The 16270-nt window shown below is 57.9% G+C and overlaps 6 non-coding genes across 6 annotated transcripts; all 6 read right to left on the bottom strand.

Moving 5' to 3' along the window:
* Positions 1-25: 25 nt before the first annotated feature.
* Positions 26-118, bottom strand: LOC131753988 (small nucleolar RNA SNORD116). Its single transcript, XR_009335040.1, has one exon. It is a non-coding gene; the product is annotated as a small nucleolar RNA SNORD116 (small nucleolar RNA).
* A 2587-nt stretch (positions 119-2705) lies between these two features.
* Positions 2706-2798, bottom strand: LOC131754045 (small nucleolar RNA SNORD116). Its single transcript, XR_009335095.1, has one exon. It is a non-coding gene; the product is annotated as a small nucleolar RNA SNORD116 (small nucleolar RNA).
* Positions 2799-5482: 2684 nt separating this feature from the next.
* Positions 5483-5575, bottom strand: LOC131753987 (small nucleolar RNA SNORD116). The gene has a single exon (XR_009335039.1). It is a non-coding gene; the product is annotated as a small nucleolar RNA SNORD116 (small nucleolar RNA).
* A 2587-nt stretch (positions 5576-8162) lies between these two features.
* LOC131754044 (small nucleolar RNA SNORD116) lies at positions 8163-8255 on the bottom strand. The gene has a single exon (XR_009335094.1). It is a non-coding gene; the product is annotated as a small nucleolar RNA SNORD116 (small nucleolar RNA).
* Positions 8256-10939: 2684 nt separating this feature from the next.
* On the bottom strand, positions 10940-11032 carry LOC131753985 (small nucleolar RNA SNORD116). Its single transcript, XR_009335037.1, has one exon. It is a non-coding gene; the product is annotated as a small nucleolar RNA SNORD116 (small nucleolar RNA).
* A 2587-nt stretch (positions 11033-13619) lies between these two features.
* Positions 13620-13712, bottom strand: LOC131754043 (small nucleolar RNA SNORD116). The gene has a single exon (XR_009335093.1). It is a non-coding gene; the product is annotated as a small nucleolar RNA SNORD116 (small nucleolar RNA).
* Positions 13713-16270: the final 2558 nt, after the last annotated feature.

Below are 16270 nucleotides of genomic sequence, written 5' to 3'. Positions count from 1 at the left end.
CTACCCCCGAGAGAGGAAACGTGCTGGACCTCAGTTTCGATGAGGAGACGGTAGAGGGTTCTCACTCATTTTGTTCAGATTTTCCAAGGAATGCATACAAGGGTGTCATCATCGATCCAAGCACGTGCTGGGAGGCTGCAGCACACAGGCGGGCATGCCGTGGGGGTCTGCAGAGGGTCCATGACCCCCTGGTACTCCAAAACCCTGGGGAATCCACAGTCCTCAGGCCAGAGGACTCAAGAGCAACACTCAATCCACTCTGGCAGCCACTGGGCCCGTCTGAGGAAAACCTAATATCCAATGGCACATCTTAGGCTGGGTGAATGCCTACCTTCCAGAGTTAGCCACGGCCACACTTAGCAACATGCGCCCGCCCCGTTCTTCCAATTCTCCTTAGCACGTCCAGTCATCAGACAACGCGAAGGTCTTCTGGTCTTTGCCGACGGCCAGCCTTGCCCAGCAGCTGCGCCTGAGCAGTGCCCATAAATCACACAGGCTTCAGAATTGGACCGCGTTCCTAAGAGAACATGATTCACACGCCCTTTTACCTGGGCTTGAGCCCAGACCCTGCTTCCCAAGGACCTCTACCCTTACCGAGAACTCAATGTTTGTCTAACTGCACAACTGCAGGAAGTTCGGCACGTACGTTGGCCGGTGTCAGAGAGGGAGTATGCGTGTGTTCACGCGCGTGAGCGTGTGTCACTGTGACTGCGCACGAGGACGCGCGCTTCTGGGCTTCTTTGTGTGCCTCTGAATCCGCATCCTGGTCTCTGTGTGTCGCTGTGGCCCTCTGCTGAGACCTCGAACAATGAAACCCACAGTTGATACACAGCGCCGTGGCTTTGGACCCCCCCAATTGAATGGAGAAAGACCCCTGCAAGTTTCAAGAGGCTGAAGGTGAACTTTGACCCCCAGGGGCTGTTGACATAGGCCACAGGAGATCCTGCCAGCTTGTAGCACCTCTGACGTGCACTTGGGGCCACCCCCAGCGCCTCTGGAAGCAAGGAAACACCCTGTGGGCGGGCCAATACTTTTGTGCAGCTGCCTACAGACAAGATGCGGCCCGGCACCTCTCAGGGGCTAACCAAATTCAGCCCAAGTGACAATTCTCGCCAAATAGGCCAAATCACTTTCCGAGGACCCATGGGAGTGTCCACCACAGGAAGCGGGCGGCTTCAGCAACCATGACCCAGGTCCCAGCCCCACGGCGGAAACTAGGCCACCTTCCCGGCCAAGTGTCGCCAGCGCCCGGCCGGAAGGGTTCGCGGCCCTGAATCCGGAGTAAGCGCTCAAATGCTGGACAGCTTCGTCCTATGTGCCCTCCTCCTGCTCACAGGGCAACTTGACCCTACCGGAAGCACACACGGGGACACTGTACACCAGGGAAGACAGACCGCAAGCATGTCTGCTTTCATGACACCGACCTTACCCCGTGCATCCTGGCACTTCTGCCCTGCCACAGCGACACTACTAAGAACCTAACAGAGGTCAAAGGCACTGTCCCCGAGGACCACAGACAGATTTCAAACGGAAGACCTGTGCCACGCGAGGGGACCTGGAAGCTTCAAAGGGAACAGTGGCTGTCCACGGCAGCGCACCTGGCATCGCAACAGTGACACCCACCTCTGCCCCGCCAACGGACTGCTCCAGATAAACCTCTGGCTGTTCGAAAAGCCTGCCTGCCACACGGGCCGGCCGCGTCATGCCCGCCTGGAGAAACACCTTCGCTTTGCACATTCCCAAATCAGGGAACAGAGTGGCCAAAGGGCACGTTCGCATAACTCACCTACCCGCAAGGAGACCGGCACAGACGCCTCAGCATGTCTATCTTCTCTACGTCCCGCAAGACACCCTTGGGGCGTCATTCCTCCCGCAATGGAATCACAAGTCTAGGCAGGTTACCTACCTCACCGCATCCACATGAACTGCCAAAGCCATCCCCTCCATAGGCAGCTGATGCCAGCCCAGCATGAACATGACACATCCTTGGGAAGACGAGGCCAGTGCCTGCAACCCAATGATGCCAGCCCATGCCACAACATCACGCAGGACCTGTCCTCATCACGGCTTACCTTTCTGTCCAGTCCGTCAGCCGCCACGCAGGCCTAAATACAGCACTCCGGCCTCACCCCACTCCACCGTGACTCACTGGCAGCCAACGCAGTGCCGGGAGTTGCAGTACAGGAGCTCACAAGGGCAACGGCAAAGCCTACTCCCTCAGCACCCTTCTGCAGATGCTCAACCCGAGCCCACCGCCACGCACTGCTCGAGACCCACTGGGCACTCGAGAACCTCACCGCGCCACACGCAAAATCGGGGAAGGCCACAGGCCTGGCGTGAGGCTCCAGGCTGCAACAAAGGAAGCTTGCTCATTTTGGCTTCCGGACTCAAACCCAGAAGCGGCATGAATAAAGTGTGATCCTGGCCAAAACACACCTATCCAAGCTGCAAGCTCACTGGGCCTAAAAGAGCACACACTCCGACTCTGAAGACCAGAAGGGGAGCTAGGTGCCTTGCAAGCCCTCACCGGCCTCTCAGCAGGGACCTGGGATTCATGGACGACCCAGCTCTCGTACAGACATGGTTGAACCTTAGACAGGAGCCCCTCCAATGCTGGAGCCCTGGGTGGTGTTTGCATGCATGTCGGCAGGGGACGCTGGCCCTCACTCCTCACAGTCCCCTATCCCCGAGAGAGGAAACGTCCTGGACCTCAGTTTCGAGGAGGAGACGGTACAGCGTTCTCACTCATTTTGTTCAGATTTTCCAAGGAATGCATACAAGGGTGTCATCGTCGATCGAAGCACATGCTGGGACGCTGTAGCACACAGCCGGGCAGGCCGTGGGGCTGTTCAGAGGAGCCTAGACCTCAGAGTACGCCAAAAGAGTGGGAAATACACAGCCCTCAGGCCTCTCAGCAAGAGCGACAGTCAATCCACTCTTGCAGCCACTGGGCCCGTCAGAGGGAAACCTAATACCCAATGGCACGTCTCGGGGTGGTTGAATGCCTACCAACCTGTGTTATCCACGTCCACGCTCGGCAACGTGGCCCACCTCACTCGTTCCAGTTCTCCTCTTCACCTCCAGTCGTCGGACCACGCAAACGTCCTCTTCCCTTTGCCATCGGCCAGCCTTGCCAATCAACCGCACCTGAGAAGTGGACAGAAAGCACTCAGGATTCAGAATTGGACCGGCGTCCTTAGAACATGATTCCTGAGAACATTTACCTGGGCCAGAGCTCCGAACCTGCTTCACAAGGACCTCTAGCCCTTACGAAGAACTGAATGTTTGTCTGACAGCACGACTGCAGTAAGTTAGGCATGTACGTCGGCCGTTGTGTGTGAGGGTGTGTGTGTGTGTGTGTTCCTGCGTGCGCGAGGGCGTGACAATCACTGCGCAGGGTGACGCACTCGTGGGTTTCTCTGTGGGCCTCTGAATCCGCGTCTTGGTCTTTGGGTATGCTTGAGGCCCTCGGCAGTGACCTTGAACAGTAAAAGCCACAGTTTATACACAGCACCGAGGCTTTGGGCCACCCCACCGAATGCAGAAAGACGCCTGTCAGCTTCAAGAGGCCACGTGTGAACGTGGACCCCCAGTCGCTGTTGAAATAGGCAACGGTCTCCCGCTCTCCCACAGCCATGCCTTCTGACCAAAGCACAGAGATTGGTCCAGACATGAGTCCCGGCCGTGGGTGTCGCACGTACGTGGACCTGGAGACCCTGCCACCTAGTAGCACATCTGATGTCCACCTGGGGCCACTCAGAAGCACTTTTGGAAGCAAGGAAACCTCCCATGGTTGGCGTTGACACTGACCTTCAGCTGGCTACAGGCAAGACGCAGCCCCGCACCTCTCAAGGGGCTAGCGGACTTCAGCCCAAGTGCCAAGTGCCACTTCTCGCCAACTAGGACAAATCACGTTCTGTGGACCCTTGGGAATGCCCACCACGGGAAGTGGTGGGCCTTAGCAACCATGACCCAGGTGGGAACCCCACGACGGAAACTAGGCCATTTTCCCGGCCACGTCTCGCCAGCTCCCAGCCGGCAGGTTTTGCAGCCCTCAACCCGGAGGAGACGCTCAAATGCTTGACAGCCTCGTCCTACGTGCCCACCTCCTGCCCGCACGGCGACTCGACCTTGCTCAAAGCCACAGGCATCGTGCGGACATGGCGACACTGTACACCAAGGAAGACAGACCGCATACATGTCTGCTTTGAGGACGCTGACCACACCCCATGCATTCTGGCACTTCTTCACTGCCACAGCGACACTCCCGAGGACCTCACAGACTTCAAGGCCACTGTCCCCGAGGATCACACACAGACATTCAATGGAAGACCTCTGTCGTGCGAGGGGACTTGCAAGTCTGAAAGGGCACAGTGGCTGTCTGCGGCAGTGCACCGGCCATCGCAACGGTGCCCCCATCTCCGGCCCGCATAAACCTCTGCCTGCTTGAAAGGCCCACGTGCCACACGGGCCGGCCACGTCATGCCCTCTGGGAGAAACACTTTCGCGCTGCACATTCCCAAACGGGGGAACAAAGCGGCCAAAGCGCATGTTCGCATAACTCACCTTCCTCCTCGGAGGCCGGCACAAATACCTCAGCATGTCCATCTACTCTAGGTCCCGCAAGACACCCTTTGGGAGTCATTCCTCCGGCAAAGGGATCGCAACTGAACACAAGTTACCTACCTCACCGCATCCTCATGAACTGTCAAAGCCTCCCCTTCTTAGGCAGCTGATGCCAGCCCATCACAAACAGGACACATCCTTGGGAAGCCGAGGCCAGCACCTGCCACCCAATGATGACAGCCCATTTCATGACATCACAGAGGACCTGTCCTCATCCTCCCGTACATTCCTGTCCCGGCCATCAGCCACCACGCAGGCTTAAGTGCAGCGCGGTCCTCACCCCACTCCACGATGACCCACTTGTCCCCAGCACTGTGCCGGCAGTTCAAGTAGGGGAGCAGACAAGGGCAACACCCAGGCCTGATCCATCAGCCGCATTAGGCCGACGCCCAACCCGAGCCACACCCGTCCACAGCTCCAGCCTCACTTGGCACTCAAGAAACTCACCGTGCCAAACGCAAGAACACGGAGGGCCACAGGCCTGGCCTCAGCCTCCGGGTTCCAACCAGAGAAGCTTGCTCATTTTGGCCTCCAGAATTAAACCCCGAAGCGGCATGCACCAAGCGTGATCCTGGCCAAAACACACTTTGCCAAGCTGCAAGCTCACTTGGCCTACACCAGCACACACCCCGACTCTCAAGACCAGCAGGAGAGCACACCCCCTCGCATGGCCTCAACGGCCTTGCAGCAGACACCTGATATTCATAAGCGACCCAGCTTATGGGTAGACACAGTCGACCCTCAGACAGGGGCCCCTCCAATATTAGGAGCCCTGGGTGGTGTTTGCATGCATGTCAGCAGGGGACGCTGGCCCGCCCTCCTCACGGTCCCCTACCCCCGAGAGAGGAAACGTGCTGGACCTCAGTTTCGATGAGGAGACGGTAGAGGGTTCTCACTCATTTTGTTCAGATTTTCCAAGGAATGCATACAAGGGTGTCATCATCGATCCAAGCACGTGCTGGGAGGCTGCAGCACACAAGCGGGCATGCCGTGGGGGTCTGCAGAGGGTCCATGACCCCCTGGTACTCCAAAACCCTGGGGAATCCACAGTCCTCAGGCCAGAGGACTCAAGAGCAACACTCAATCCACTCTGGCAGCCACTGGGCCCGTCTGAGGAAAACCTAATATCCAATGGCACATCTTAGGCTGGGTGAATGCCTACCTTCCAGAGTTAGCCACGGCCACACTTAGCAACATGCGCCCGCCCCGTTCTTCCAATTCTCCTTAGCACGTCCAGTCATCAGACAACGCGAAGGTCTTCTGGTCTTTGCCGACGGCCAGCCTTGCCCAGCAGCTGCGCCTGAGCAGTGCCCATAAATCACACAGGCTTCAGAATTGGACCGCGTTCCTAAGAGAACATGATTCACACGCCCTTTTACCTGGGCTTGAGCCCAGACCCTGCTTCCCAAAGACCTCTACCCTTACCGGGAACTCAATGTTTGTCTAACTACACAACTGCAGGAAGTTCGGCACGTACGTTGGCCGGTGTCAGAGAGGGAGTATGCGTGTGTTCACGCGCGTGAGCGTGTGTCACTGTGACTGCGCACGAGGACGCGCGCTTCTGGGCTTCTTTGTGTGCCTCTGAATCCGCATCCTGGTCTCTGTGTGTCGCTGTGGCCCTCTGCTGAGACCTCGAACAATGAAACCCACAGTTGATACACAGCGCCGTGGCTTTGGACCCCCCCAATTGAATGGACAAAGACCCCTGCAAGTTTCAAGAGGCTGAAGGTGAACTTTGACCCCCAGGGGCTGTTGACATAGGCCACAGGAGATCCTGCCAGCTTGTAGCACATCTGATGTGCACTTGGGGCCACCCCCAGCGCCTCTGGAAGCAAGGAAACACCCTGTGGGCGGGCCAATACTTTTGTGCAGCTGCCTACAGACAAGATGCGGCCCGGCACCTCTCAGGGGCTAACCAAATTCAGCCCAAGTGACAATTCTCGCCAAATAGGCCAAATCACTTTCCGAGGACCCATGGGAGTGTCCACCACAGGAAGCGGGCGGCTTCAGCAACCATGACCCAGGTCCCAGCCCCACGGCGGAAACTAGGCCACCTTCCCAGCCAAGTGTCGCCAGCGCCCGGCCGGAAGGGTTCGCGGCCCTGAATCCGGAGTAAGCGCTCAAATGCTGGACAGCTTCGTCCTATGTGCCCTCCTCCTGCTCACAGGGCAACTTGACCCTACCGGAAGCACACACGGGGACACTGTACACCAGGGAAGACAGACCGCAAGCATGTCTGCTTTCATGACACCGACCTTACCCCGTGCATCCTGGCACTTCTGCCCTGCCACAGCGACACTACTAAGAACCTAACAGAGGTCAAAGGCACTGTCCCCGAGGACCACAGACAGATTTCAAACGGAAGACCTGTGCCACGCGAGGGGACCTGGAAGCTTCAAAGGGAACAGTGGCTGTCCACGGCAGCGCACCTGGCATCGCAACAGTGACACCCACCTCTCCCCCGCCAACGGACTGCTCCAGATAAACCTCTGGCTGTTCGAAAAGCCTGCCTGCCACACGGGCCGGCCGCGTCATGCCCGCCTGGAGAAACACCTTCGCTTTGCACATTCCCAAATCAGGGAACAGAGTGGCCAAAGGGCACGTTCGCATAACTCACCTACCCGCAAGGAGACCGGCACAGACGCCTCAGCATGTCTATCTTCTCTACGTCCCGCAAGACACCCTTGGGGCGTCATTCCTCCCGCAATGGAATCACAAGTCTAGGCAGGTTACCTACCTCACCGCATCCACATGAACTGCCAAAGCCATCCCCTCCATAGGCAGCTGATGCCAGCCCAGCATGAACATGACACATCCTTGGGAAGACGAGGCCAGTGCCTGCAACCCAATGATGCCAGCCCATGCCACAACATCACGCAGGACCTGTCCTCATCACGGCTTACCTTTCTGTCCAGTCCGTCAGCCACCACGCAGGCCTAAATACAGCACTCCGGCCTCACCCCACTCCACCGTGACCCACTGGCAGCCAACGCAGTGCCGGGAGTTGCAGTACAGGAGCTCACAAGGGCAACGGCAAAGCCTACTCCCTCAGCACCCTTCTGCAGATGCTCAACCCGAGCCCACTGCCACGCACTGCTCGAGACCCACTGGGCACTCGAGAACCTCACCGCGCCACACGCAAAATCGGGGAAGGCCACAGGCCTGGCGTGAGGCTCCAGGCTGCAACAAAGGAAGCTTGCTCATTTTGGCTTCCGGACTCAAACCCAGAAGCGGCATGAATAAAGTGTGATCCTGGCCAAAACACACCTATCCAAGCTGCAAGCTCACTGGGCCTAAAAGAGCACACACTCCGACTCTGAAGACCAGAAGGGGAGCTAGGTGCCTCGCAAGCCCTCACCGGCCTCTCAGCAGGGACCTGGGATTCATGGACGACCCAGCTCTCGTACAGACATGGTTGAACCTTAGACAGGAGCCCCTCCAATGCTGGAGCCCTGGGTGGTGTTTGCATGCATGTCGGCAGGGGACGCTGGCCCTCACTCCTCACAGTCCCCTATCCCCGAGAGAGGAAACGTCCTGGACCTCAGTTTCGAGGAGGAGACGGTACAGCGTTCTCACTCATTTTGTTCAGATTTTCCAAGGAATGCATACAAGGGTGTCATCGTCGATCGAAGCACATGCTGGGACGCTGTAGCACACAGCCGGGCAGGCCGTGGGGCTGTTCAGAGGAGCCTAGACCTCAGAGTACGCCAAAAGAGTGGGAAATACACAGCCCTCAGGCCTCTCAGCAAGAGCGACAGTCAATCCACTCTTGCAGCCACTGGGCCCGTCAGAGGGAAACCTAATACCCAATGGCACGTCTCGGGGTGGTTGAATGCCTACCGACCTGTGTTATCCACGTCCACGCTCGGCAACGTGGCCCACCTCACTCGTTCCAGTTCTCCTCTTCACCTCCAGTCGTCGGACCACGCAAACGTCCTCTTCCCTTTGCCATCGGCCAGCCTTGCCAATCAACCGCACCTGAGAAGTGGACAGAAATCACTCAGGATTCAGAATTGGACCGGCGTCCTTAGAACATGATTCCTGAGAACATTTACCTGGGCCAGAGCTCCGAACCTGCTTCACAAGGACCTCTAGCCCTTACGAAGAACTGAATGTTTGTCTGACAGCACGACTGCAGTAAGTTAGGCACGTACGTCGGCCGTTGTGTGTGAGGGTGTGTGTGTGTGTGTGTTCCTGCGTGCGCGAGGGCGTGACAATCACTGCGCAGGGTGACGCACTCGTGGGTTTCTCTGTGGGCCTCTGAATCCGCGTCTTGGTCTTTGGGTATGCTTGAGGCCCTCGGCAGTGACCTTGAACAGTAAAAGCCACAGTTTATACACAGCACCGAGGCTTTGGGCCACCCCACCGAATGCAGAAAGACGCCTGTCAGCTTCAAGAGGCCACGTGTGAACGTGGACCCCCAGTCGCTGTTGAAATAGGCAACGGTCTCCCGCTCTCCCACAGCCATGCCTTCTGACCAAAGCACAGAGATTGGTCCAGACATGAGTCCCGGCCGTGGGTGTCGCACGTACGTGGACCTGGAGACCCTGCCACCTAGTAGCACATCTGATGTCCACCTGGGGCCACTCAGAAGCACTTTTGGAAGCAAGGAAACCTCCCATGGTTGGCGTTGACACTGACCTTCAGCTGGCTACAGGCAAGACGCAGCCCCGCACCTCTCAAGGGGCTAGCGGACTTCAGCCCAAGTGCCAAGTGCCACTTCTCGCCAACTAGGACAAATCACGTTCTGTGGACCCTTGGGAATGCCCACCACGGGAAGTGGTGGGCCTTAGCAACCATGACCCAGGTGGGAACCCCACGACGGAAACTCGGCCATTTTCCCGGCCACGTCTCGCCAGCTCCCAGCCGGCAGGTTTTGCAGCCCTCAACCCGGAGGAGACGCTCAAATGCTTGACAGCCTCGTCCTACGTGCCCACCTCCTGCCCGCACGGCGACTCGACCTTGCTCAAAGCCACAGGCATCGTGCGGACATGGCGACACTGTACACCAAGGAAGACAGACCGCATACATGTCTGCTTTGAGGACGCTGACCACACCCCATGCATTCTGGCACTTCTTCACTGCCACAGCGACACTCCCGAGGACCTCACAGACTTCAAGGCCACTGTCCACAAGGATCACACACAGACATTCAATGGAAGACCTCTGTCGTGCGAGGGGACTTGCAAGTCTGAAAGGGCACAGTGGCTGTCTGCGGCAGTGCACCGGCCATCGCAACGGTGCCCCCATCTCCGGCCCGCATAAACCTCTGCCTGCTTGAAAGGCCCACGTGCCACACGGGCCGGCCACGTCATGCCCTCTGGGAGAAACACTTTCGCGCTGCACATTCCCAAACGGGGGAACAAAGCGGCCAAAGCGCATGTTCGCATAACTCACCTTCCTCCTCGGAGGCCGGCACAAATACCTCAGCATGTCCATCTACTCTAGGTCCCGCAAGACACCCTTTGGGAGTCATTCCTCCGGCAAAGGGATCGCAACTGAACACAAGTTACCTACCTCACCGCATCCTCATGAACTGTCAAAGCCTCCCCTTCTTAGGCAGCTGATGCCAGCCCATCACAAACAGGACACATCCTTGGGAAGCCGAGGCCAGCACCTGCCACCCAATGATGACAGCCCATTTCATGACATCACAGAGGACCTGTCCTCATCCTCCCGTACATTCCTGTCCCGGCCATCAGCCACCACGCAGGCTTAAGTGCAGCGCGGTCCTCACCCCACTCCACGATGACCCACTTGTCCCCAGCACTGTGCCGGCAGTTAAAGTAGGGGAGCAGACAAGGGCAACACCCAGGCCTGATCCATCAGCCGCATTAGGCCGACGCCCAACCCGAGCCACACCCGTCCACAGCTCCAGCCTCACTTGGCACTCAAGAAACTCACCGTGCCAAACGCAAGAACACGGAGGGCCACAGGCCTGGCCTCAGCCTCCGGGTTCCAACCAGAGAAGCTTGCTCATTTTGGCCTCCAGAATTAAACCCCGAAGCGGCATGCACCAAGCGTGATCCTGGCCAAAACACACTTTGCCAAGCTGCAAGCTCACTTGGCCTACACCAGCACACACCCCGACTCTCAAGACCAGCAGGAGAGCACACCCCCTCGCATGGCCTCAACGGCCTTGCAGCAGACACCTGATATTCATAAGCGACCCAGCTTATGGGTAGACACAGTCGACCCTCAGACAGGGGCCCCTCCAATATTAGGAGCCCTGGGTGGTGTTTGCATGCATGTCAGCAGGGGACGCTGGCCCGCCCTCCTCACGGTCCCCTACCCCCGAGAGAGGAAACGTGCTGGACCTCAGTTTCGATGAGGAGACGGTAGAGGGTTCTCACTCATTTTGTTCAGATTTTCCAAGGAATGCATACAAGGGTGTCATCATCGATCCAAGCACGTGCTGGGAGGCTGCAGCACACAAGCGGGCATGCCGTGGGGGTCTGCAGAGGGTCCATGACCCCCTGGTACTCCAAAACCCTGGGGAATCCACAGTCCTCAGGCCAGAGGACTCAAGAGCAACACTCAATCCACTCTGGCAGCCACTGGGCCCGTCTGAGGAAAACCTAATATCCAATGGCACATCTTAGGCTGGGTGAATGCCTACCTTCCAGAGTTAGCCACGGCCACACTTAGCAACATGCGCCCGCCCCGTTCTTCCAATTCTCCTTAGCACGTCCAGTCATCAGACAACGCGAAGGTCTTCTGGTCTTTGCCGACGGCCAGCCTTGCCCAGCAGCTGCGCCTGAGCAGTGCCCATAAATCACACAGGCTTCAGAATTGGACCGCGTTCCTAAGAGAACATGATTCACACGCCCTTTTACCTGGGCTTGAGCCCAGACCCTGCTTCCCAAGGACCTCTACCCTTACCGCGAACTCAATGTTTGTCTAACTGCACAACTGCAGGAAGTTCGGCACGTACGTTGGCCGGTGTCAGAGAGGGAGTATGCGTGTGTTCACGCGCGTGAGCGTGTGTCACTGTGACTGCGCACGAGGACGCGCGCTTCTGGGCTTCTTTGTGTGCCTCTGAATCCGCATCCTGGTCTCTGTGTGTCGCTGTGGCCCTCTGCTGAGACCTCGAACAATGAAACCCACAGTTGATACACAGCGCCGTGGCTTTGGACCCCCCCAATTGAATGGAGAAAGACCCCTGCAAGTTTCAAGAGGCTGAAGGTGAACTTTGACCCCCAGGGGCTGTTGACATAGGCCACAGGAGATCCTGCCAGCTTGTAGCACATCTGATGTGCACTTGGGGCCACCCCCAGCGCCTCTGGAAGCAAGGAAACACCCTGTGGGCGGGCCAATACTTTTGTGCAGCTGCCTACAGACAAGATGCGGCCCGGCACCTCTCAGGGGCTAACCAAATTCAGCCCAAGTGACAATTCTCGCCAAATAGGCCAAATCACTTTCCGAGGACCCATGGGAGTGTCCACCACAGGAAGCGGGCGGCTTCAGCAACCATGACCCAGGTCCCAGCCCCACGGCGGAAACTAGGCCACCTTCCCGGCCAAGTGTCGCCAGCGCCCGGCCGGAAGGGTTCGCGGCCCTGAATCCGGAGTAAGCGCTCAAATGCTGGACAGCTTCGTCCTATGTGCCCTCCTCCTGCTCACAGGGCAACTTGACCCTACCGGAAGCACACACGGGGACACTGTACACCAGGGAAGACAGACCGCAAGCATGTCTGCTTTCATGACACCGACCTTACCCCGTGCATCCTGGCACTTCTGCCCTGCCACAGCGACACTACTAAGAACCTAACAGAGGTCAAAGGCACTGTCCCCGAGGACCACAGACAGATTTCAAACGGAAGACCTGTGCCACGCGAGGGGACCTGGAAGCTTCAAAGGGAACAGTGGCTGTCCACGGCAGCGCACCTGGCATCGCAACAGTGACACCCACCTCTCCCCCGCCAACGGACTGCTCCAGATAAACCTCTGGCTGTTCGAAAAGCCTGCCTGCCACACGGGCCGGCCGCGTCATGCCCGCCTGGAGAAACACCTTCGCTTTGCACATTCCCAAATCAGGGAACAGAGTGGCCAAAGGGCACGTTCGCATAACTCACCTACCCGCAAGGAGACCGGCACAGACGCCTCAGCATGTCTATCTTCTCTACGTCCCGCAAGACACCCTTGGGGCGTCATTCCTCCCGCAATGGAATCACAAGTCTAGGCAGGTTACCTACCTCACCGCATCCACATGAACTGCCAAAGCCATCCCCTCCATAGGCAGCTGATGCCAGCCCAGCATGAACATGACACATCCTTGGGAAGACGAGGCCAGTGCCTGCAACCCAATGATGCCAGCCCATGCCACAACATCACGCAGGACCTGTCCTCATCACGGCTTACCTTTCTGTCCAGTCCGTCAGCCGCCACGCAGGCCTAAATACAGCACTCCGGCCTCACCCCACTCCACCGTGACCCACTGGCAGCCAACGCAGTGCCGGGAGTTGCAGTACAGGAGCTCACAAGGGCAACGGCAAAGCCTACTCCCTCCGCACCCTTCTGCAGATGCTCAACCCGAGCCCACCGCCACGCACTGCTCGAGACCCACTGGGCACTCGAGAACCTCACCGCGCCACACGCAAAATCGGGGAAGGCCACAGGCCTGGCGTGAGGCTCCAGGCTGCAACAAAGGAAGCTTGCTCATTTTGGCTTCCGGACTCAAACCCAGAAGCGGCATGAATAAAGTGTGATCCTGGCCAAAACACACCTATCCAAGCTGCAAGCTCACTGGGCCTAAAAGAGCACACACTCCAACTCTGAAGACCAGAAGGGGAGCTAGGTGCCTCGCAAGCCCTCACCGGCCTCTCAGCAGGGACCTGGGATTCATGGACGACCCAGCTCTCGTACAGACATGGTTGAACCTTAGACAGGAGCCCCTCCAATGCTGGAGCCCTGGGTGGTGTTTGCATGCATGTCGGCAGGGGACGCTGGCCCTCACTCCTCACAGTCCCCTATCCCCGAGAGAGGAAACGTCCTGGACCTCAGTTTCGAGGAGGAGACGGTACAGCGTTCTCACTCATTTTGTTCAGATTTTCCAAGGAATGCATACAAGGGTGTCATCGTCGATCGAAGCACATGCTGGGACGCTGTAGCACACAGCCGGGCAGGCCGTGGGGCTGTTCAGAGGAGCCTAGACCTCAGAGTACGCCAAAAGAGTGGGAAATACACAGCCCTCAGGCCTCTCAGCAAGAGCGACAGTCAATCCACTCTTGCAGCCACTGGGCCCGTCAGAGGGAAACCTAATACCCAATGGCACGTCTCGGGGTGGTTGAATGCCTACCGACCTGTGTTATCCACGTCCACGCTCGGCAACGTGGCCCACCTCACTCGTTCCAGTTCTCCTCTTCACCTCCAGTCGTCGGACCACGCAAACGTCCTCTTCCCTTTGCCATCGGCCAGCCTTGCCAATCAACCGCACCTGAGAAGTGGACAGAAATCACTCAGGATTCAGAATTGGACCGGCGTCCTTAGAACATGATTCCTGAGAACATTTACCTGGGCCAGAGCTCCGAACCTGCTTCACAAGGACCTCTAGCCCTTACGAAGAACTGAATGTTTGTCTGACAGCACGACTGCAGTAAGTTAGGCACGTACGTCGGCCGTTGTGTGTGAGGGTGTGTGTGTGTGTGTGTTCCTGCGTGCGCGAGGGCGTGACAATCACTGCGCAGGGTGACGCACTCGTGGGTTTCTCTGTGGGCCTCTGAATCCGCGTCTTGGTCTTTGGGTATGCTTGAGGCCCTCGGCAGTGACCTTGAACAGTAAAAGCCACAGTTTATACACAGCACCGAGGCTTTGGACCACCCCACCGAATGCAGAAAGACGCCTGTCAGCTTCAAGAGGCCACGTGTGAACGTGGACCCCCAGACGCTGTTGAAATAGGCAACGGTCTCCCGCTCTCCCACAGCCATGCCTTCTGACCAAAGCACAGAGATTGGTCCAGACATGAGTCCCGGCCGTGGGTGTCGCACGTACGTGGACCTGGAGACCCTGCCACCTAGTAGCACATCTGATGTCCACCTGGGGCCACTCCCAGCACTTTTGGAAGCAAGGAAACCTCCCATGGTTGGCGTTGACACTGACCTTCAGCTGGCTACAGGCAAGACGCAACCCCGCACCTCTCAAGGGGCTAGCGGACTTCAGCCCAAGTGCCAAGTGCCACTTCTCGCCAACTAGGACAAATCACGTTCTGTGGACCCTTGGGAATGCCCACCACGGGAAGTGGTGGGCTTTAGCAACCATGACCCAGGTGGGAACCCCACGACGGAAACTAGGCCATTTTCCCGGCCACGTCTCGCCAGCTCCCAGCCGGCAGGTTTTGCAGCCCTCAACCCGGAGGAGACGCTCAAATGCTTGACAGCCTCATCCTACGTGCCCACCTCCTGCCCGCACGGCGACTCGACCTTGCTCAAAGCCACAGGCATCGTGCGGACATGGCGACACTGTACACCAAGGAAGACAGACCGCATACATGTCTGCTTTGAGGACGCTGACCACACCCCATGCATTCTGGCACTTCTTCACTGCCACAGCGACACTCCCGAGGACCTCACAGACTTCAAGGCCACTGTCCCCGAGGATCACACACAGACATTCAATGGAAGACCTCTGTCACGCGAGGGGACTTGCAAGTCTGAAAGGGCACAGTGGCTGTCCGCGGCAGTGCACCGGCCATCGCAACGGTGCCCCCATCTCCGGCCCGCATAAACCTCTGCCTGCTTGAAAGGCCCACGTGCCACACGGGCCGGCCACGTCATGCCCTCTGGGAGAAACACTTTCGCGCTGCACATTCCCAAACGGGGGAACAAAGCGGCCAAAGCGCATGTTCGCATAACTCACCTTCCTCCTCGGAGGCCGGCACAAATACCTCAGCATGTCCATCTACTCTAGGTCCCGCAAGACACCCTTTGGGAGTCATTCCTCCGGCAAAGGGATCGCAACTGAACACAAGTTACCTACCTCACCGCATCCTCATGAACTGTCAAAGCCTCCCCTTCTTAGGCAGCTGATGCCAGCCCATCACAAACAGGACACATCCTTGGGAAGCCGAGGCCAGCACCTGCCACCCAATGATGACAGCCCATTTCATGACATCACAGAGGACCTGTCCTCATCCTCCCGTACATTCCTGTCCCGGCCATCAGCCACCACGCAGGCTTAAGTGCAGCGCGGTCCTCACCCCACTCCACGATGACCCACTTGTCCCCAGCACTGTGCCGGCAGTTAAAGTAGGGGAGCAGACAAGGGCAACACCCAGGCCTGATCCATCAGCCGCATTAGGCCGACGCCCAACCCGAGCCACACCCGTCCACAGCTCCAGCCTCACTTGGCACTCAAGAAACTCACCGTGCCAAACGCAAGAACACGGAGGGCCACAGGCCTGGCCTCAGCCTCCGGGTTCCAACCAGAGAAGCTTGCTCATTTTGGCCTCCAGAATTAAACCCCGAAGCGGCATGCACCAAGCGTGATCCTGGCCAAAACACACTTTGCCAAGCTGCAAGCTCACTTGGCCTACACCAGCACACACCCTGACTCTCAAGACCAGCAGGAGAGCATGCCCCCTCGCATGGCATCAACGGCCTTGCAGCAGACACCTGATATTCATAGGCGACCCAGCTTATGGGTAGACA

The sequence above is a fragment of the Kogia breviceps genome, chromosome 3, assembly GCF_026419965.1.
Source record: "Kogia breviceps isolate mKogBre1 chromosome 3, mKogBre1 haplotype 1, whole genome shotgun sequence".
In the NCBI taxonomy this organism is placed as follows: Eukaryota; Metazoa; Chordata; class Mammalia; order Artiodactyla; family Physeteridae; genus Kogia; species Kogia breviceps.
The sequence above is the reverse complement of the archived record's forward strand: the minus strand, read 5'-3'. Positions and strand labels throughout refer to the sequence as shown.